Below are 22658 nucleotides of genomic sequence, written 5' to 3'. Positions count from 1 at the left end.
TTAGATTTACATGACAGCAAAACAAAAGACATCCAAAAAAATTAAAGTAACAAAAAATCAATACCAAAAGGAAATCAGTCCCAAAAGTCAGTTGGCCTCTCTCTTTTGCTCTTGTTCTTTTTTTCTCTCTCCTCCATCTTCTGTTTCGCTATAGCCAAAGCTTCATCCATGGCTAAAGACCACCAACTCTGTCGACGATCGAGCCACCATTCTTTCAGTGTTGACATCTTTTTCACAAGCTCTCACTCTCTCAACATCAAGACCTAATCGTTTCCATTCTATTCAAATCTTTCCGAGGACTCTTTTCTAGGTTTGTTCCTAACTCTTACTAAACGGGACACATAATATATATGGATGTGGAAGTTAGTTACAAAACAAGACACGTAATATATATGGATAGATAGAATTTTACAAATCGTGAGCTCATTGACAAAAAGAAATTTATTTTAGGTGTTTATTTTTGTTTTTAGTTTCTGTGTTTGTTATAAAATTATTTGGAGTTGGAATGAGTCGGGGCAGCTCACCCAATAATAAGAAGCATGTGACGAATTTTCAAAAAAATAAAATTAAAATGACTGCATAATGTTATTAGACGAACACATAATTTAATTGTCTTCTCAAGAAAAAGTCTAGGTGCACAGAAGGTTTGAAATACGTAATGTACATATGTGACACAGATTTGTGCATTCTATGTGTCACATCTGTGCATTACGTGTTTCAAACCTTTTGTGCACGTAGCATGATTGTCCTGTCAATGTACAACTTTTTATTACTATATAGAAATATTTTGTATCACGCTTGTAAAATGTTAAGAACTTAAAAATCAAATTCCCAAGAAATCTTAGTTATGGGCTTCCTCATAGTATTGAAAACAATCAATGACTTTATATTGAAAAATAAAATAAAATTGTACGGAAATTTATAAATAGTTGAAAACTTCATAAAAAAATAGACATGCAAAATGATTGCCAAAACACTACAAAAAAAATGCATAAACAACAATTTTAAAATTCAATGTATGTAAACTAAACTATCATTACTAAACAAAATAACAAACAAAAGGGAATAAATTGTTGAACGAATGCAGAAGCATCATCATATACGATCAATGCTGATTCATCATAGACTTGACAAGGTTTAAAATGTGGAAATAGTCAAAGAACAAAGAAGACTGCTTTTCCTCATGCCTGTCTCTGCTGACACGATTGCCCCCAATAAGATTATTACAATGGCTCCCACCAATCATGAGATCAATCCCACTATACGACTCAATCCATCGGGCGATCATATGAGCATTCACGTCTTGCACGTATTCAATGTGAATTAGATTGCCTTTCTGGTTTGTTTCTTCCCACCACCAATGGAGAATGGTTTGACATATCTCTAATTTCTCAACAGAAACTATGTTCTTTAAAGGAATCCTAAGTTTGTGCAATGCGATGCTAGCTTCACCAATTCCAGAGAAAAGCGAAAGGAGGTTAATGCCACCAGGGAACAAAGACTTCAAGACTGAAAAATGGTATCCCATTGTATCAACCTGCAACAAATTCATTTGAGGAGGGAAAGGAAAATGAAAGGAAACATGACAAAAAATTAGTTTCTAGTTTCTAATTCATTCACATGTGACAAAAATATACTTTCAAGTTTCTATTTTATTCACTTTTCTTTACCACTATCAATGGAGGGAAAGGGAAAGATAAACATGCAAAAAATATAGTTTCTAGTTTCTATTTCATTTACATGTGAAAAAAAATGTTTCTAGTTTCTATTTCATTCACTTTTCTTTACATATATCCATGGAAGGAAAAGAAATAGTAAAGAGAAACACGACAAAAATTTTATTTTTAATTTCTATTTCCTTCATTTTTTTTTCTATCATTTCCCAAATCTTGCCTCAAATATTTAAATTAAACACAGCCTAAGGAAAAACTAATATAGACTATATGATCATGATGCTATGGAGTCAAACCTAAAAAGTGTTGCCAAGCATTTTGTATATTTTGTTTCGACTGACTGCCCTCATGTGGTTTCTTGGAAACCCCCATCACTATCTCTATCTTATTAAGTTCAACTAGTGCAACCTTGTTCTTCCCAACCCAAACCAAGTTCCATTTCTTGCACTGCTCGAGCACGTATTTTTGGACGTCTAGGGGAGGTTCTCCATTTGACTTTTCAAGTACCTTTTCGTATCCTCTCAGTGAGTTTTGCACTTCCAACACAAGTTAGAAGGTAATTCAACTTTGACCTTTTGTCCCATTTAGGCCACCATTTTTTCGTTAAGGAAAAGCTTCTTGTATGGTTAGTGGTGGGATTGGAAGAAGTTGGAACCGGTTGTCGGTTGGCAAGTTATGAATATATCCTTTTTTTTCTGGCATCAGTGTAGTGACCCACATTTCATGTTCTCATCATGTTTATGAGCATCTGTATGATTATGACTTGTTTAGCTTGCATGTGTGTGTTGTGATTTGTTTCGTTTGAGTTAATGTGATCCATGCCTTGTTTTGAAGCCTTGTGATTTGTCTAAGTGTAGTATGCTTGTCTTATTCCTTCCTTGATGTGAAACTTAGGCTACGCCTTGCCTGAGTTATACTAGCCGATGTTATTCCAATGCCGAAGTCATCCTTAGTCTAGTAATAGTACCTTGGAACCCCTTGTCGACCTCAGTCCTTGCCTTGACCACATTAGCCGAGATGTTACCTTGCACCCAAGTGATCTCGTCCTGGAAGTGGTATGACCTAGGCCGAGGTGTGGCGCATCTAGGCCAAGATGTGGCACAGCTTAGTCAAGTGTTGTCCTTCCTAGCCGAGGTCATTGTCACCTCAGTCGCCGAAGTCTTTGTTAGCCGATGTCACCCCTTGCCGGAGTGCCACTCCGTGTAGCTTGTTAGATATGCCTTGTTGTTAGCCGACGTCATAGTCTGTCAGAAAGCCCATACCGCTTTGCTTGTTGAACACCCTTCCACCATGCTTTGTCTGGCCTGTCAGCCACCTTTTCAGGATGGACCCAACCAGTCGCCGCCACGTGTCTCAGCAGAGGGTTAACCCCAGAACCGGGTATAGAAAACTATCATTTGGTATCATAAACTTGCCTTGTAGAGAGAGAGAAGCTCTAGAAGAGGGAGAAGAGTTCTTGAGAGAGAAGTAGATCTTCAAGCTTGATTCCTAGAGATCGAACCGTTAGATCCGTGTTCTAAGGTTAGATTCTTGATCTGCTCATGATGTTCTTTATGTTTATGTTATTGCATTGCATGATTGAAAATGATTTGTAAGCCATGCATCGTTTTGAAGCTCGATTCTAGAAAGAGAAAATGACATTCATGTGTTCTTCAAGAAAGTCTTGTTTTGATCCGAAAGCTTTTCGCCTAGACTCATGATTTGTGTTTGTTCTTGCATGATTTTCAACTACGGGTACCCAGGTCCATGTTTTCAAACTCATAGCACGAAAATCCCAGATTTGTGATGGCGGATTATGATCAAGCATTCGTATTTTCCATGTTTTCACACTCATGTTCTTCATGTTCATCAACAGAGGGAAACCCAGAGTTTCCCGACCTCTTTCCTTGCATGTGGCCCTCGGGAACACACCTCGGCAAGGAGGTGTGGAACCTCGGCCTAGACCTGGTTGGTGCCCAGCATGTTTTCCGGAAACATTTGTGTATATGAGAGACTCGTTTGAAAGCGCATTCAATAGGCTTTGCCATGTGTTGTAGGACTTGGGCTTGTCTCGACCCCGACGTGTGAAGAAACGATGTGAGTGGTATTTTTAATAAAGCTATGTTACACTTGCTTTCATAAATCTCGTCTTGCCTTGTTTTGAAAAGTACTTGATCTAGCATGAATGACTATCCCTATTTTGTATATCAAATGCTATCTTGTTTTGATGACTTGTCTTGACAGTCCTTAGTGCTAGAGGACTCTAAACTTTTGCAGCACAGCTTGTCTTGACAGTCCTTAGTGCTAGAGGACTCTAAACTTTTGCAGCACAGCTTGTCTTGACAGTCCTTAGTGCTAGAGGACTCTAAACTTTCGCAGCACAGCTTGTCTTGACAGTCCTTAGTGCTAGAGGACTCTAAACTTTTGCAGCACAGCTTGTCTTGACAGTCCTTAGTGCTAGAGGACTCTAAACTTTCGCAGCACAGCTTGTCTTGACAGTCCTTAGTGCTAGAGGACTCTAAACTTTCGCAGCACAGCTTGTCTTGACAGTCCTTAGTGCTAGAGGACTCTAAACTTTCGCAGCACAGCTTGTCTTGACAGTCCTTAGTGCTAGAGGACTCTAAACTTTCGCAGCACAGCTTGTCTTGACAGTCCTTAGTGCTAGAGGACTCTAAACTTTCGCAGCACAGCTTGTCTTGAAACTCTTGTCTTGATATGTCATCACCCCTTGAAATAAGTAGATGTTATTAACATCCAAGGAACATGAAAGCCGGCAAATGAACTTGATTTCCCTCTTGATCGAAAAGTATGCTATGTATAGTTTTGAAAGAAATCTTGGATATCAATCATGCAAAACCTTTATTTCTAGTATCATTCACTGAGTATCCAAGCTCACCCTCTCTATATATATGTAGGTGATGAACAAGAAGGCATTGAGGCCTAGACGTGATTGCCGATGTGTTTTGGGTGCTTTGCCGACATGTTTTGGATTTGCGTTTTGCATCGTCTTGAAGATTATGCTTCTCGGCTTATGTTTTCTTTGTTTGTTTTGGCATATGTCGGCTTGAGAAGCCTTTTGGTCAGGATGTATTTTGTGTTCCATTTTGTTGTATCTAAAATTGTAAGACTTGTAAAGATGTTGATGTATGGCATTCCACTGGACTTATGCACGGCTCTCATGGACAACTCAGTTTATATGTATATTTTGCTTCCGCTCTTGTAAGCCCCATATTTCATACTCTGATTGTGTGTGATTTTTGTAAGACGGCCTTCGGTAACCTCGGGTTACTGGCCATCACGGCACCAAACTACTAGGGGCGGTTTGGGGGCGTGACAGATTGGTATCAGAGCCCAAGATCCTTGTAGTACGTTAATCACACACCTTGAGTTCTAGAGAGCCTAGGATTTCCCTTAGAAGAAAGTTAAGATTGCATCATATTGCTTGCTACTTGACTATGTGTGCCTCGTTTTGGCTTAGACGCTCGTTACTTGCACATGTGTTATCTGTTTAGTTGTTTTAAAGTCTCATCTTGCATCTTCCCCCCCCCTAGCATCATGAGGAGAGGTAGACCCCCGGTTGGCCGAGATCGATCGGAAGACAGGTTGGAGAGATTGGAAAGGTTAGTCGAAGGCTTGGTTCGTGAGCAGAGGCAATCTAGGCCGCAGGATACTGGTACCACTTCTATGCATGCCGAACAGACGAATGGCCGATATGCAGCTCCACCCCCTCCGGTGCCGCAAGTGCCTCCGCAGCAGGCTTTGTATGGGAACGACACGATAACTCTAATCAGAGAGTTCAAGAAGATGAAACCGCCGAGATTTCAGGGAGGCATAGAACCAATGAAAGCCGAGGCATGGGTTTTAGAGATGGAGAAGTTGTTTGAAGTTTTCCCCAGTACAGACGCTCAGAAGGTATCTCTGGCAGCATTCACGTTAGATGACGATGCTCGTAGGTGGTGGATGATGGTCCGAGAAAGCAATCCGGGTTTGACTTGGGCAAAATTTTTGGAGTTGTTCTACAACAAGCATTTCCCCCTCAGCGTCCGAGACCGAAAGACCACGGAGTTTCAGAATCTGGTCCAAGGGAACAAGACGGTCGCAGAATACGATCGTGCCTTTACTGAACTGGCGAGGTATGCGCCTCATATGGTTGATGACGAGTATCGAAAGGCGAGGAAGTTCGAAAGTGGGTTGCGTGGGCCGATACAAGATCGGGTCAATATGCTCAATATGCCGACGTACGCCGGAGTACTGGACAAGGCCATCCTGGCTGAAGCTAATTTAAACCGATACCAGAGTTCAAGTGAGGGTCAGAGGAAGAGACAGAATTATGATAGTCGCCGAGTTCCGTTCAATGCCAAGAAGAGAATGAGCACAGACAGTTCCAGCAACTCAAATCAGGAAGGTAACGCCAAGCCGATGTGCGCGAGTTGTGGAAAGCAACATTTCGGGGTTTGTCGTTGGGCAACGGGAGCTTGTTATGAGTGTGGCGAGATAGGCCATCGCGTGAAGGACTGCCCGAAAGCAAGGACCGATGATGGGAAGAGGAATGGAAGCACCTCGGGCTCTACACAGAAGAATAACATCGGGGGAATACAGGCGAGGCAGGGCAGAGTTTTTGCATTAGTACCAGGAGACGCCCAGAATGCCGAGGCGGTAGTGTCAGGTACCCTCTCAATTTGTTCTCAAGATGCATACGTACTGATTGATTCGGGTTCTACGCATTCATTTGTGTCCACTATATTCGCCGAGAAGTTGGATAGAGAATTAGAACCCCTTGATTATGTATTATCTGTGTCTACCCCATCTGGGAGAAATATGATTGTTACATCCATTTATAGGGCGTGTATTGCTATGATTGAGAGTGTAGAATTGTTAGTTGATTTGATGCCATTAAACATGACTCACTTCGATGTTATATTGGGAATGGACTGGTTAGCGGCGAATCATGCATCCATTAATTGTGTTACTAAGAACGTCACATTGAAGACCCCAAGTCAAGCCGAGGTCATTTTCCAGGGTAAAGGAGTTGTACCCCCACCTTACTTAATCTCATCCATGAAGGCCTACAAGTTGATCCAAAAAGGATGTAAGGGTTACTTATGCAGTATACTAAGTGATCTGAATGGAAATGTTGAGTTAGCCGACATACCCGTTGTGGAGGAATTCTCCGACGTCTTTCCGACTGAGTTGCCTGGCCACCTTGTCGATAGAGAAATAGAGTTTGCTGTGGACGTCTTGCCAGGAACACAACCTATCTCCAAAACACCCTACAGAATGGCTCCAGCTGAACTTAGAGAACTGAAATCGCAATTACAAGAATTGTTGGATAAGGGATTCGTCAGGCCGAGCACTTCACCGTGGGGAGCACCCGTTTTATTTGTTAAGAAAAAGGACGGCACCCTTCGTCTTTGCATTGACTACAGAGAACTTAATAAGGCGACCATTAAGAACAAATACCCATTGCCAAGAATCGATGATTTGCTTGATCAGCTACGAGGAGCACGAGTCTTTTCCAAGATTGACCTTAGGTCGGGCTACCACCAGTTGAAGGTTAAAGCCGAGGATATCGAGAAGACTGCTTTTCGGACAAGGTATGGCCACTACGAATTTTTGGTGATGCCCTTCGGAGTAACCAATGCCCCAGCAGCATTCATGGACCTGATGAACAGAGTCTTTAAGCCGTACCTAGATGAATTTGTCATTATTTTTATCGACGACATATTGATCTATTCTGGGAGTGCGAGCGAGCACGAGAATCATCTGAGACTTGCCCTGCAGACCTTGAGAGATAAGAAGTTGTACGCCAAGTTAAGTAAATGCGAGTTTTGGCTTTCCAGCATTTCGTTTCTAGGGCATGTGATTAATGAAGACGGTATATCAGTTGACCCCAGTAAGATTGAAGCCATTATGAATTGGCCGACGCCGACCAACGTGTCCGAGATTCGTAGTTTTCTGGGTTTGGCAGGTTATTACAGAAAGTTTGTAAAGGATTTCTCGAGGATTGCAGTGCCATTGACACAACTAACGAAGAAGGGAACAGCTTATGAATGGACCGACGAAAGAGAATCAGCTTTCCAGGAGCTGAAGGCGAGGTTGGTTACAGCACCAGTTTTGGTACTACCATCAGCTAATGAGGAATTTCAGATTTACAGCGATGCTTCACACAAAGGTTTGGGTTGCGTTTTAATGCAAAAAGGTAAAGTCATAGCGTACGCGTCTCGTCAATTGAAGCCCAATGAAAAGAATTATCCTACCCATGACCTGGAGTTAGCTGCCGTGGTTTTTGCTCTGAAGATCTGGCGTCATTACCTGTACGGAACATCTTGCCAAGTTTTCACCGACCACAAGAGTCTGAAATACTTGTTCACCCAGAAAGAGTTAAATATGAGGCAGAGAAGATGGCTCGAGCTACTGAAGGATTATGACATGCAGATTCAGTACCACCCAGGTAAGGCAAATTCCGTAGCCGACGCATTGAGCAGGAAGTTAGTTGGAAGTTTGGCGTGCCTGACAGCGGTTTCGGTGGAACCAACTATTATTGAGGAAGTGAAGACTAGTCAGAGGGAGGATAAATTCCTCAAGAAGGTAACTGATGAATTCGTCACCAAGCCGAGGCCGGGATACACTATAGAGAATCAGGTGCTTAAGTTTGAAGGAAGATTGTGCGTGGCCGACGTACCAGAGTTAAAAAGGAAGATTTTGCAAGAGGCCCATAGTTCCAAATTTGCCGCTCATCCAGGGAGCACCAAGATGTATCGGGACGTAAAGCGGACCTTTTGGTGGCCAAACATGAAAAGAGAGATAGCCGAGTTTGTATCCCAGTGTCTGTGTTGTCAGCGAGTGAAGGCAGAACACCAGAGACCAGCAGGACTTCTTCAACCCTTGTCAATTCCTGAGTGGAAATGGGAGCACATCTCCATGGATTTCGTAGTGGGTTTGCCGAGGACGCAAAGAGGTATGGATTCCATTTGGGTTATAGTTGACAGGTTTACTAAGTCAGCTCACTTTTTGCTTGTCAAGACTACATTCAATGCCAACCGACTTGCCGAATTGTACATGAATGAGATCGTTAGGCTTCATGGTGTGCCGATGTCCATTGTGTCAGACCGAGATCCGAAGTTCGTTTCTAGATTTTGGCAGAGTCTACAAGGAGCCTTGGGGACAGAGTTGAGGTTTAGCACAGCCTTTCACCCCCAGACCGACGGACAGACAGAAAGAACGATTCAGACACTCGAAGACATGCTCAGACTGTGCGTGTTGGACCTCCAGGGAAGTTGGGAATCACATTTGCCATTAGTAGAGTTCGCGTACAACAACAGTTATCAAGCCAGCATTGGCATGGCGCCGTATGAAGCTTTGTATGGAAGGGAATGTAAATCGCCGATATGTTGGACTGAAGTGGGAGACAAAGCTCTAATTGGCCCCGAATTGGTTCGAATGACAACTGAAAAGATCAAACTCATTCAGCAAAGGATTAAGACTGCACAGAGTCGACAGAAGTGTTATGCCGATCAAAGAAGGAGGGAGTTAGAATTTGAAATTGGGGACCATGTATTTTTGAAGGTCTCGCCGATGACAGGAGTTACGAGATTTGGGAAGAAGGGCAAGCTTGCACCCCGATACGTTGGGCCATTTGAAATTCTTGAGAGGATTAACACCGTTGCTTACAGGCTTGCTTTGCCACCAGATTTGAGTCGAGTCCACAGTGTGTTCCATGTTTCGATGCTGAGAAAATATATCCGAGACCCACTGCATGTAATAGATTACTCCGGGGTTGTGGTTAATGAAGACTTGGGCTACGAAGAGAAGCCGATGAGAATCATCGACAGACAAGTGAGGCAGTTGAGAAACAAGTCGATATCAATGGTGAAAATCGAATGGGAAAAACATAATGGCGCGGAGGCCACATGGGAAAAGGAAGAAGAGATGAAAATCCGTTACCCGGAGTTATTCGTAGGACAAGGTAACTTAAGTTTGGGGACCAAACTTCCTTAAGGAGGGTAGACTGTAGTGACCCACATTTCATGTTCTCATCATGTTTATGAGCATCTGTATGATTATGACTTGTTTAGCTTGCATGTGTGTGTTGTGATTTGTTTCGTTTGAGTTAATGTGATCCATGCCTTGTTTTGAAGCCTTGTGATTTGTCTAAGTGTAGTATGCTTGTCTTATTCCTTCCTTGATGTGAAACTTAGGCTACGCCTTGCCTGAGTTATACTAGCCGATGTTATTCCAATGCCGAGGTCATCCTTAGTCTAGTAATAGTACCTTGGAACCCCTTGTCGACCTCAGTCCTTGCCTTGACCACATTAGCCGAGATGTTACCTTGCACCCAAGTGATCTCGTCCTGGAAGTGGTATGACCTAGGCCGAGGTGTGGCGCATCTAGGCCAAGATGTGGCACAGCTTAGTCAAGTGTTGTCCTTCCTAGCCGAGGTCATTGTCACCTCAGTCGCCGAAGTCTTTGTTAGCCGATGTCACCCCTTGCCGGAGTGCCACTCCGTGTAGCTTGTTAGATATGCCTTGTTGTTAGCCGACGTCATAGTCTGTCAGAAAGCCCATACCGCTTTGCTTGTTGAACACCCTTCCACCATGCTTTGTCTGGCCTGTCAGCCACCTTTTCAGGATGGACCCAACCAGTCGCCGCCACGTGTCTCAGCAGAGGGTTAACCCCAGAACCGGGTATAGAAAACTATCATTTGGTATCATAAACTTGCCTTGTAGAGAGAGAGAAGCTCTAGAAGAGGGAGAAGAGTTCTTGAGAGAGAAGTAGATCTTCAAGCTTGATTCCTAGAGATCGAACCGTTAGATCCGTGTTCTAAGGTTAGATTCTTGATCTGCTCATGATGTTCTTTATGTTTATGTTATTGCATTGCATGATTGAAAATGATTTGTAAGCCATGCATCGTTTTGAAGCTCGATTCTAGAAAGAGAAAATGACATTCATGTGTTCTTCAAGAAAGTCTTGTTTTGATCCGAAAGCTTTTCGCCTAGACTCATGATTTGTGTTTGTTCTTGCATGATTTTCAACTACGGGTACCCAGGTCCATGTTTTCAAACTCATAGCACGAAAATCCCAGATTTGTGATGGCGGATTATGATCAAGCATTCGTATTTTCCATGTTTTCACACTCATGTTCTTCATGTTCATCAACAGAGGGAAACCCAGAGTTTCCCGACCTCTTTCCTTGCATGTGGCCCTCGGGAACACACCTCGGCAAGGAGGTGTGGAACCTCGGCCTAGACCTGGTTGGTGCCCAGCATGTTTTCCGGAAACATTTGTGTATATGAGAGACTCGTTTGAAAGCGCATTCAATAGGCTTTGCCATGTGTTGTAGGACTTGGGCTTGTCTCGACCCCGACGTGTGAAGAAACGATGTGAGTGGTATTTTTAATAAAGCTATGTTACACTTGCTTTCATAAATCTCGTCTTGCCTTGTTTTGAAAAGTACTTGATCTAGCATGAATGACTATCCCTATTTTGTATATCAAATGCTATCTTGTTTTGATGACTTGTCTTGACAGTCCTTAGTGCTAGAGGACTCTAAACTTTTGCAGCACAGCTTGTCTTGACAGTCCTTAGTGCTAGAGGACTCTAAACTTTTGCAGCACAGCTTGTCTTGACAGTCCTTAGTGCTAGAGGACTCTAAACTTTCGCAGCACAGCTTGTCTTGACAGTCCTTAGTGCTAGAGGACTCTAAACTTTTGCAGCACAGCTTGTCTTGACAGTCCTTAGTGCTAGAGGACTCTAAACTTTCGCAGCACAGCTTGTCTTGACAGTCCTTAGTGCTAGAGGACTCTAAACTTTCGCAGCACAGCTTGTCTTGACAGTCCTTAGTGCTAGAGGACTCTAAACTTTCGCAGCACAGCTTGTCTTGACAGTCCTTAGTGCTAGAGGACTCTAAACTTTCGCAGCACAGCTTGTCTTGAAACTCTTGTCTTGATATGTCATCACCCCTTGAAATAAGTAGATGTTATTAACATCCAAGGAACATGAAAGCCGGCAAATGAACTTGATTTCCCTCTTGATCGAAAAGTATGCTATGTATAGTTTTGAAAGAAATCTTGGATATCAATCATGCAAAACCTTTATTTCTAGTATCATTCACTGAGTATCCAAGCTCACCCTCTCTATATATATGTAGGTGATGAACAAGAAGGCATTGAGGCCTAGACGTGATTGCCGATGTGTTTTGGGTGCTTTGCCGACATGTTTTGGATTTGCGTTTTGCATCGTCTTGAAGATTATGCTTCTCGGCTTATGTTTTCTTTGTTTGTTTTGGCATATGTCGGCTTGAGAAGCCTTTTGGTCAGGATGTATTTTGTGTTCCATTTTGTTGTATCTAAAATTGTAAGACTTGTAAAGATGTTGATGTATGGCATTCCACTGGACTTATGCACGGCTCTCATGGACAACTCAGTTTATATGTATATTTTGCTTCCGCTCTTGTAAGCCCCATATTTCATACTCTGATTGTGTGTGATTTTTGTAAGACGGCCTTCGGTAACCTCGGGTTACTGGCCATCACGGCACCAAACTACTAGGGGCGGTTTGGGGGCGTGACAATCAGCATGGAAGAATCTTGGAGTCTACAAATTATGGCTCAATATCATATAAGAATCAGGAAATTGTATTCAAACCCCTTTGGGGGTGAGTGCTACATTTTCGTAATAAAAATATAGGGGACCCACAATTGCCTTTGGACGTTTCATTAAAATGGATGGCTAATGGTCATGTTAACAAGGAGTAAATCTTTGATGAAATTCTATGGGTCTTTCAAAACAACTACACATTCAGATTATTCTACCCCTATCAACTCTTTCTAAGGAAAATTGGGGTTTGCTTGATCTTGAATTAGGCACACTGCCATTTCAAAGTCCAACTCGATCTCCATCCCAATGACGCCTTTTTGTAGCGTGATGGTGAACTCTCTGTACATGGCCTAAATCTCAGTTTCTAGGTTCAAGCAATTTCCCAACTTCCCATAGTATCTCCAAAGCCATTTTCGAGTCTGATCTCTCAGAATTCCACTATATCCCACTTGGCCTAGGTTTCTTTCTGAGCACCAATCCGTATTAGGCTTAAGCTTACTTGTAGAAGAAAAACAACACATAGTTAGCCTTGAGCACTATTGGTTGGGAAAAAAATAGAGGAATTTGAAATGATCCGTGGATCTCATTTGTAGAATTAAAGATCCTTCTCACATTAAGCTAATAGGGTTGTGAAGTTTACAAACTTTTCTATGTGCAAAAGGTTTTTTTATTAAATTATTTGGATCCAAACTAAATAGAATCAAATGATCTGCAAAAAATTTCCATAGAATAAGTAAGAGAGCACAACTTGAACCGTAGACCAAAGGAGAAAATCGAAAACTTTTGACAATGGTAACAAACAATGCTCCTTATTTGGTCTTGAAATGTTTAACTTATATCCTAATTAGAGTTTTAAGTTTGGGGGATTTATTAATTTTTTAATAAATTATTCCTTACATACTTATGTTTCACTTAGGTTTCGTTTGTTTAGAAAGAAGCGTATGATAGAAAATGAAAATAGTAGAAAGCGAAGTGAAAGAAAGGAAAAAGAAATAAAAATTTATTTTCTTGCATGCATTTGAATAGAAGAAAAATTTTGTAGGAAAATGATGGGAAAAAATATAATCACTGCATAACAGGGAGTTGTGGAGAGAAATATGGGCAAAAGGAAAGCTTTGTGGGAAAAAATAAATTTTTTTCTGTCTATTTTGCAAGAAATTGTTAGCTTAACTAACAAGTTAATTTGAGTTGTAGAAGAAATTTTAGTTTCCAGGACTTTATTTAAAGAAATACATAATTTTTTTGTCTTTCACTTTCCTGTATATCTATCTAACCAAATTGTGTCTTAGTCAAAATTATTTTCTTATATTCCAATAAGTCCTATAGGTGACATAGTTACCAAATACCCCTAATAATAATAATAATAATAATAATAATAATAATAATAATAATAATAATAATAATAATAATAATAATAATAGAGTGAAACGCGTATTAATGTTCACATTTTCACACTGTCAAATTTATTTAATGTGAATGTTCACATCACCAACCTGCTAAGGGTTCAAAAAATATTTGTAAGGGTAAAATTGTCCATGAAATACCTTAAATATGAAAATTAGGATTTGGTAGATTAAATATTTAAAATAATAGGACTTATTGAAATATAAAAATATCTTATGAATTAATTGAAGGAGAATTTTCTAATAAATCTCCTTTTAAATTACCAGCAAAACTTACAATGGCTCGGACCAAAAAAAAAAAAAAAAAAAAATGAAAGTGCAAAAATATCCTTGGAAATTCATTGATACACTTGATTTGGAATTTTAGTTGTCCTTTCACACTTCTTTAGGTGTATGGGTGTTTGTTTCAACTTCTCGATTACTAATCTAACAATTAGGGGTGTACGCGGTGCCATTTGAGTAGTTTAAGAGTAAAATTATAAATTGAATAATGGGTTGACAGATTGGAAAATTGCTATTTGGGAGGTTTTGGACGGATTGGCGGATTGAAAAATATTCTAACTAATTATCAAACATTTGCATGATATATAATACTAATTTGCATAATATTTTTATAACGCAAAATAATTTTACATAATATTTTTCATATATATAACTACTAATTTATAACAAATTTTATATTTTAAATCACTCTCACACTCATTTTTTACTTTGGTATTTCATTAGACGTTAAAAAATATATATGTATTAACTAGGGAAAACTTCATTTTACCTTCATGTGGTTTGGGTCATGTGCGATTTACCTTCCTAACGTTTAGAAATGACCACATAACCCCCACATGATTTGTGGACCAAAGTGCACTGTCCACCTTTCCATCTAAGTTAGTTGACTATGAGATCCACACACCCATGAAGAGAGTAGGCTTTATTTTAAGAACAAAATACCCTTTGGACATCTTCAAATTTGCAGAAGTATACCATTCTTCTTCCTCATTCTCTCTCTATTATTTCTCTTTCTATTCCTTTAACTACAACCCATTGTACCACACTCCTCTAACTTTCCCTTCCATTGCCACTCTCCCTTTCATACCTCTCACTCCAAACTATTATGTTTTTTTTTTATTTTTTTATTTTTCTTTTTATGTCCTAAGAACACGCATCTACAAAAACCTACCAACAAATAAGTGCTGCTATTAGCACCTCATTAATTATTTTGAACACCATAATTCTTTGGACTCTAACTTATAAATTCTAAAACTTTTAAAATTTCTTTTCTCCCTCCAAATAATATCAAAATTATCCTTGTGAAAACATTCCACCCATTCAATTGAATGCACACCCCCACACCCCAAAAAGTCTATCTCCCCAAAACTCTAACAAAACCTACGAAATTGATTACTACTTCATCTCCACATACATGTTCACGATTTAAGAAAATAAATGTAGGATTTTTTTTGTTGTGAATTCAAAACTCCCCTTTTGTAAGTTTCGCGGTCTCCATGAGTTTTGTTCCTGAACAAATAAGAAATGGTCGGTTACTTGTTTCTGAACAAATGAACAATATTTGGGCCTGTGTTCCTGAATTTCGGTTTTATGTTTGGGAGTTCAGTCCCAAAAAAATGACGAACAGTTTTTATTATTTTTGTCATTTTTTTTTCAAGAAACTTATCCTTACAAGGCCAATATCCTCTGAGCTGAAAACACCATCAAGGCTATGAATCTCCTCTGAGCTTTTATTGTTGTACTCATCTCGTCTCATGGAGTTGTGATTGCCGAAAAAACTTCCACTCATTGTCATTGTCGGAGAAGTGTAGGTAATCAAATAGTTGTCACAATTACCATCAGAATATTGTTGCCAAAGGGTTTTCAAGGTTTTGAGGGTGGATAGGTTTTGAAGGTGGGATTTGGAGAAGATGGATGAGTGGTGATGGATGTGAGTGCTCTCATAAACCCTAGCTCATGATGTAGTGGGTGTGTGGGCTTCATTGTGAGATGGGGTGTTCCAAAATTATTGATGTTCTTTTTAGTAATTTCATTTGAGGTTATTATTATAATTAAAAAAAGGGTTAAAAAATAAGGGATCCAAAATAATTGATGGAGTACTAATAACAACACTCCTAACAAAAAACCCCTCTCTCTATCTTGGTGAAAACAAAAGAACCTCAGCTGCAACAAAAAACCCTCACGTTCAAACCTAAAATTATAAATTGTACCTCTCTATAAGTAAAATATATGAGCAAAATATAAATATAAAATCTTAAGTAGTAATTTTGCATCTCAAAAGGTGAGCAATAAAAAATAAATTACAAAATGCATCACTTATATTTTAATAATGCTATAATGACTATAGTTTTATAGAGGGTTACTATTTATCCATACCTTTATTCTTTGGATTCCCCTACTTCTTTGAACCCTATGAGTCTCTTACATTTTCTCTTTGAAACCCCACCTTAACACCAAATATACCCCTAATTTCTCAAACCCTAATTGTAACCCTAATTTTCTTTTTCACCCATCCTTTCCATCTCCATCATAGCATGACCTACCGCTGCTCGCCGCCATCAGTCCTTCCACCCATTCCCAACCACACCACTCTTCACCTCCGGTGCTACTATCATCACCTATCATCCCTGCCTTCTGCAATCGTCGCCATCATTGATCGCCGCCATCATCGATCGTAGAGAGTGTGTGTATGAGAGAGAAAGAGTCGTAAACCCTAGGTCGTCATCATTATCATCATCATCATCATTATCATTGTTGCCTTTCACTTTTCCTTCTTCTTCCTCTTCGCATGGGTTACAGTGGTGATGATGACGATGGCTACGAAAGAAGAGTGGTACAAACCCTAGATCTAGGGTTTGCAGGGTCTTGTTGTAGCGGCGAAGAAGAATGGGCTCGCGGTGGTGGGGCAAACCCTAGATTGAGATCTAGATCGCTAGAGTGAGAGGAGGAGTTAGGAAGGTGATTGCAACAAAGGTAGGGGCTGCGATGGTAGTAGATCGGCGGTCGTAGGAGGCTGAGATGGCGGTGGGTCACTAGTTGTAGGCCTGTTGGGTGGGTCACGAGTGAGCAAGAGGTTGTCATGGTGGGAGAGGACTGATTGGAGGTGAAAGAAGTAATAGTCGATGGTCGAAGAGGGTAATGGTGATGGCAGTTGTGAGATAAGGGTTAGAAGATGGGTGCCGAAGATGGTGGTGGGGGATGAGATTAGGCTTAGGGGTTAGGGTTTGGAAAATTAGAGTTAGAAGATTAGGGATGAGGGTAAAAGTGAAATTTTATGTTGGGACAAAATTAGAATTAAAAAAAAAAAAAATAGGGAAGGTGGGGGTTCTAAGAAAAAATGTAAGGGTAAATAGCAATCCTTAGTTATATATTATAAAGTGTTTACTATCTCATACGTTATGATAAACAATTTATGATATATAAATATGACCATTATTCATTACAAATAATTACACTTTTGCCAACTAACGTGATTTACTCTCCATTTGGGAAGATGGATTTGGGACTTTTTTTGGCTATTTTAGTCACAAAAGACAAAATAGGCTATTTTAGCCACAAAAAACAAAACATCACATCCAACCCATAATCATTACACTATTCTCTCACAAAAAAAGCCAAAAAAGCCAACCCACTTCCCAAACGAAGCCGTTGCAAAAATATTAATTTTTGTATCTAATTTGAAGTATTGGTCACAAAAAATCGAAACAGGAGGGTGGAGAAAAGGCGGGAGACGTAAAAGTTTTAATGACTAATAAAATTTGATCACAAATAGAAAAGCAATGTCATTTTGCTTGTTAGGACACATATTGTTACAAGAACCAACTAAAACCTGTTGCAGCAGAAAAAAAATTCAAACCCTTGTGATATTCCACAAAATCGCGGTCTAACACCCTCACTTGTGGCACTCACGTTGACTCTTCACTGTGAACACCACCATCTTCCATACTCCTCTCGCCACTGTCAATCCAGCATCTAGGTATGGAGTCTGTCTCTCTCTCCCTCTCGATGTTTCTATTAAATCATGTTTTTTCTCTCTCTTTATTTTCTCTAATTTTTCAAAACCCTAACAATCCTCAATTTTGCATATTAATTTACAAGGGTTAGTTTAGTTGCTTACTAGAATCTTACATTCCTAATTTTGCATATTAATCTATAAGGGTTAGTTTAGTTGCTTACTAGAATCTTACATTTCTACAGTCAAATATAAATGATGTGATTCTGTAGTTTGCCACTATTGGTTGTTGATGAGCCCAGTATGCATTTTGTTCCTATTATTTAATTTATGTATTGAAGTGTATGAATATAGTGGAAATTAATTATGATCTCCATTTTTTGATGCTTTGAGTTTTAACTTAATAAATCAAGTCTAAACCCTTTTGGCAATAGTGGTCCCTGAGATGAGGTGACTAAGGCAGTCACTTCGGGCTCCTAATTTTGAACAAAATTTAGGGCTCCCAACTAAGGGAGTATATCATATCGTGTTATTTCATAATTACTTTAATATTAGTTCAATTCATTTATTTTCATGTTGTCGTATGGTGTTATTTTGATTCGTGTCCGATTGATATTTAATGTAAAAACTTTCACTTTTAGTTTAAAATAACTTAGCAAGTGTATGGACAGATTAAAATTTTTCCCATAAGTTGAATTTTATAAAATTTATTTCTACTAAATGAAATTACTCATAGAATGTTTGATTTTAATTCAATTGCATTTTTCTAATTAAAAAAATTGTACCTTATTACTATATATATTTTACTAGATTGACTCTAAAATAGGTAACAAAAAAAATACACATCTTAAATGAAAAAAAGATATTAGCTTTAATTATTATTTTACATACTTTTTTATTTAGTTAGATGAAGTTAAATAAAAGATTAAAATAATGTTATGGCATCCCTTAGTGAACAATAAAATATATAACTAATAATTCGTGTTATTGAGTCGTGTCATACTTGGATTTATGTTGAAAAATAGTCAACCCTAGCTTGCTAATTTTATATATTTGCTTGAGTTGTGTCGAAAATTCTTGGAATGCAATGCAATGCATGTATCAAGACACATAGGGATAACTATGCTTGGTTACTCTACTTCCTTATTTTCAACCAAGCATATGCTAATCCTAATAGATATGAGGCAATGTGTGTTTTCAAAGTTGTAAAATGACGAGAAATTGTCCTTACCATCAACAAGGTATAGATGGCCTACATATTTGGTGTAATTATTTTATACCAATTGATATTATATATACACTCTTTTTTGGTCTAAATGCAATCAACACTTGTAATGAAAAGATTAAGATAATACATATATCTTTTAGGGGAAATTACACAAAAAACCCCAGGGTTTAGCACCTTTTTCAAATTAAACCCCATGTTTTAAATTGTTACAATTTGTGCCCCACCATTCCACCCATGTTGTAATCTGATCCCTCCGTCCATCTCCGTCTCTAGTAATTAATGGAAGAATGATTTGGGCGCCAAAATTGCCATAATCTTCACGAGTTAGGGCAAAACACACCCTTCCATTGCGATTTATAGCTCCATGAACCTGCGATTGAAGCCACGCATTGAGGGAACACTGCAATTTCATAGTTGATTTTCCAAAGGCGTTGGTCTCTGAGACAGAGTTAAGAAATGGTTTCCGTTTTTGGCTATTTTATACGATTTTCCCCTTTCTTTTTTCTCCATTGTTGACCTTTCTTTTGTCTCCATTGTTGACCTTCATTTTCTCTTCGTTGTTGACTTTCTTTGTCTCTCTATAGTCGTCCAAACTGTTTTCTATTCCATCAAAGTGAAAGACAAAAATGAGTGAAGGTAATAGCTGGGGTGGAAACAATTGGGGTGAGTTGACTCGTTGTAGTTGTGGGTTAAAAGCGAAGATCAGAACTTCGTGGACTCATGCTAATCCTGCTAGGAGGTTTTTGGGTTGTCCTAATTATGGAGTAAGTGTATACAAGTTTCCAGTAAAGTCAGTTAGCAATTGTGGACTCACCTTTTTTCGCGCCCCGTCTTTTGGAAAGGGTTTGAAAAGAAGGCCTCACAATTCGGACTCCCGTGGTTCTGAATCTAGTCTCACAAGTGCAATGTGAAGCTGATAATTACCAAAGAGTCCAAATCCGGCAAACCTTTTTGGAAAATCGATTTTAAATCAAATAATGCCAAAATTGGACTGCTTTTCCAGATACAGAGTCGCCACTTAAATATTTTATTTTTGGAAAAATTTAGGAAACCCTGACTCGTTATAGTGATCTCGGTTGTCTCTTTACTGTTCTGTTGTATTCCGGACTCGGTTCCGTGAAGTTGGTAGTTGTATCTATCTTGTTGTCAGCCTTTAATTCCATTTGTTTGAGTTATAGGATGTGTTGGGCTTGTTTCGAACAGGTGGATTGAACCTTGGTTTGAAATCTCGTTGCCAGGTTTTTGGTTGTCCCGCTCGAGCGGGTCTTGTTGCGCTCGAGCGGATATTGCACACTCCCAGTTTTTCGTGTTCCTGCAAAACTTCTGCAGGTGTGATTTTTACGCTCGAGCGGGTTTCTCTACGCTCGAGCGGTGGCGCTCGAGCGGGTACTTTGGCGCTCGAGCGGGTAGTACCTTTGGGTGTAAGTTCTGGGAAGGGGAAATCTATGCTCGAGCGGACTAGTTTTCGCGCTCGAGCGGGTTTACTTTATTCTTGTGTCTTGGCGCTCGAGCGTGTCTTTTTGCGCTCTGTAGACACCCCATTTTCGACTGTCCTCAAGACTTGGACGTCACCGTTTGAACACTCGGTGATTATCCATGTTTGTGTTCGTTTGGAGTTCCTGGAGGTCTCGGCTACGCGCCCTGCCACAGGATCTCCGAACTCGACCATTTTGTGTCTGGTTTTGCACCAAACACTAATGTTTTTCCTTGGAGGGGGCAGGGAATGCCTTGTGAGGCATCCCCACACGCCACCGGCAGTGGCTAGAGGCCACCGACTGGTTTTTGTTGCCATCGGCAATGTGTGTGGCCGGTCGGCACTCTTTGTTGCCGGTCGGCAGTCATTTTTGTCAAAATGGAAATTTTGAGCAGCCGACTACTGTTCATCTGCTTTTGCAGATATTTTAATACAGCTGTATGGCTTTTTGTTCCCCTCCATACACGTGTATGGAGGGATGGCTTCCTTGTTAGCTTACCTTGTAAGCTTTACAAGATTGGCTCCTTTATAAGAGGAGCCCTCCCCTCTTGGCTTTAGGGTTGGACATTTTAGAGATAAAAAATACAGAGAAGAGCTCTAGTTTTAGGGTTAGGGTTTGATACACATTCTCTCTCTCTTTTTCCCTCTTGTGTGTGTCTAGGTGCATTTGTGTCTTACTATTGCACACAAGCACATAGTATTACACCTTCCCTTGGCTACTGAGGTTCCAAGAGGTTGTTCTTGAAGTTCTTGGGTGGTTTTGAGCTTGAAGAGCCAGCTGGTCCACCATTTTTGAAGAAAGTCTTCAAGGGTAAGAAACTTGCCTTTATATTCCCCATTTTTGCATTGTATTTTTACCTATCTTAAAATTGTTTTTGAGCTTGGTGTATAATACAAAAAAGTTCTGTTTTTAGGCCCCCTAAATAGTTTGTTTAGAGTGTTTTGTGGTTTGGAGGTGTTTGACTCCTCTTAGGCCTTGAAAGGCCCCATTTTGTGCTATTTTGAGTGAGCTCCGAGACCTTGATGTTTGGGCCTCCTCACCACTGAAATCTTGAGGGATTTCAGAGGTGAGGATGGTGCCTTGAGGTCCCAAGAAGGAGAGGGCCACCCCCTCTCCTTATTGTCCTTGAAAAGGACCATTTTTGGCCTCTTGAGGGAGCACCTAGCTAAGCTTCATGTTGATCATGCCTTGGCTGTTTTTTGTGCCTATTATGTCATAATATGCCTCTGTTTTTCATTGGTTTTGGTACACCATGCATGCTTAGCATACCTACCTTGTAATGCCATGTTTAGGCCTTAACATGCCTTAGGTTGTAAACCCTTGTTCAAGCATGTTTTAGGCTTAGCCTTGTGAAGCTTTTGTGCTTATTTTGCCATGTTTTAGGTCTGTCCATAGTTGTTTGGGTTGATCTTGGCATGCGTAGCATAGCTCCTTTGTATTTGAGCTTGTATGCTTCAAGTATGTGAATGTGTAGTATGTGTTGCTTGCATCATTTCGGTGGTTTGGAACCACCCTACATATAATTTCAGTCCCTTTGACATGCTTGTATGCTTGCCTTGGACACCTCTTTAATGCTTTGAAAGCTTGTGTAGCATGTTCCATGTTTTGGCCATTGTACATGCCTTTGAATTTGAGCCACTTAGATGCCATCTAGGGGGTCCCCTTTGCATGGTCTAGGTCTGCCTTGAACCTATTTTAAGTCCTCTTAGCCTTGTGAGGCTTGGTTGACTTAGTCATGGTTCAAACCCCTTTGACTTGCTTCAAGTGCTTGGACCATTATTGCATGCTTAGTCTATTTTGTTTGCTTGGTTTGGCACCATGTTTTAACATGATTTTCAGAGGTTATGTTGCATGCTAATTGTCCATGATATCCCTTTTCAAGTGTGTCTTAGAGTTGCTTATTTAATGCCTAAGTGTTGGTCCAACTTACTTGCATGTGTGTATGTATGTTTGATCCCAATTCCTTGGTTTTTGGCCACTGTTTTTGGGCCTAATTAGAGTTGCCCAAGTCATGTTTAAGTCCATCATTCGCTTGCTTGCATGTTTACCTTGCATGTTTGTTTGCATGCTTGCATGTATATTTTGCATTCACATGTTGCATGCCTAGCCAACATGCTTAGGTCGCATTGCATGCATGCTTGGCCTCTTGATTATCCATGATTGAGGTTGAGTTCCTCATTTGTTTGTTGGTTTGCATTGCATTTTGAAATCAATATGCATAAATTGGTCCCTTGGGCCATCACGCATGGAAATGCGCGATTGGTGGTCCGAGAACCAAGAAGCATGTCCCTTTGACTCACTCACATGATAAGGAGCATGTTTGGTGCATACATTGCTTGAACTGTATTGC

General features: G+C 40.0%; 1 pseudogene; it reads right to left on the bottom strand.

The window, feature by feature from the left end:
• Positions 1-1105: 1105 nt before the first annotated feature.
• On the bottom strand, positions 1106-15448 carry LOC114303840 (DNA (cytosine-5)-methyltransferase DRM2-like; annotated as a pseudogene).
• Between the last annotated feature and the right edge of the window lie 7210 nt (positions 15449-22658).

The sequence above is a fragment of the Camellia sinensis genome, chromosome 1, assembly GCF_055761805.1.
Source record: "Camellia sinensis isolate YWXY chromosome 1, ASM5576180v1, whole genome shotgun sequence".
NCBI lineage: Eukaryota > Viridiplantae > Streptophyta > Magnoliopsida > Ericales > Theaceae > Camellia > Camellia sinensis.
This window is presented reverse-complemented; position numbering and strand designations above follow the sequence as displayed.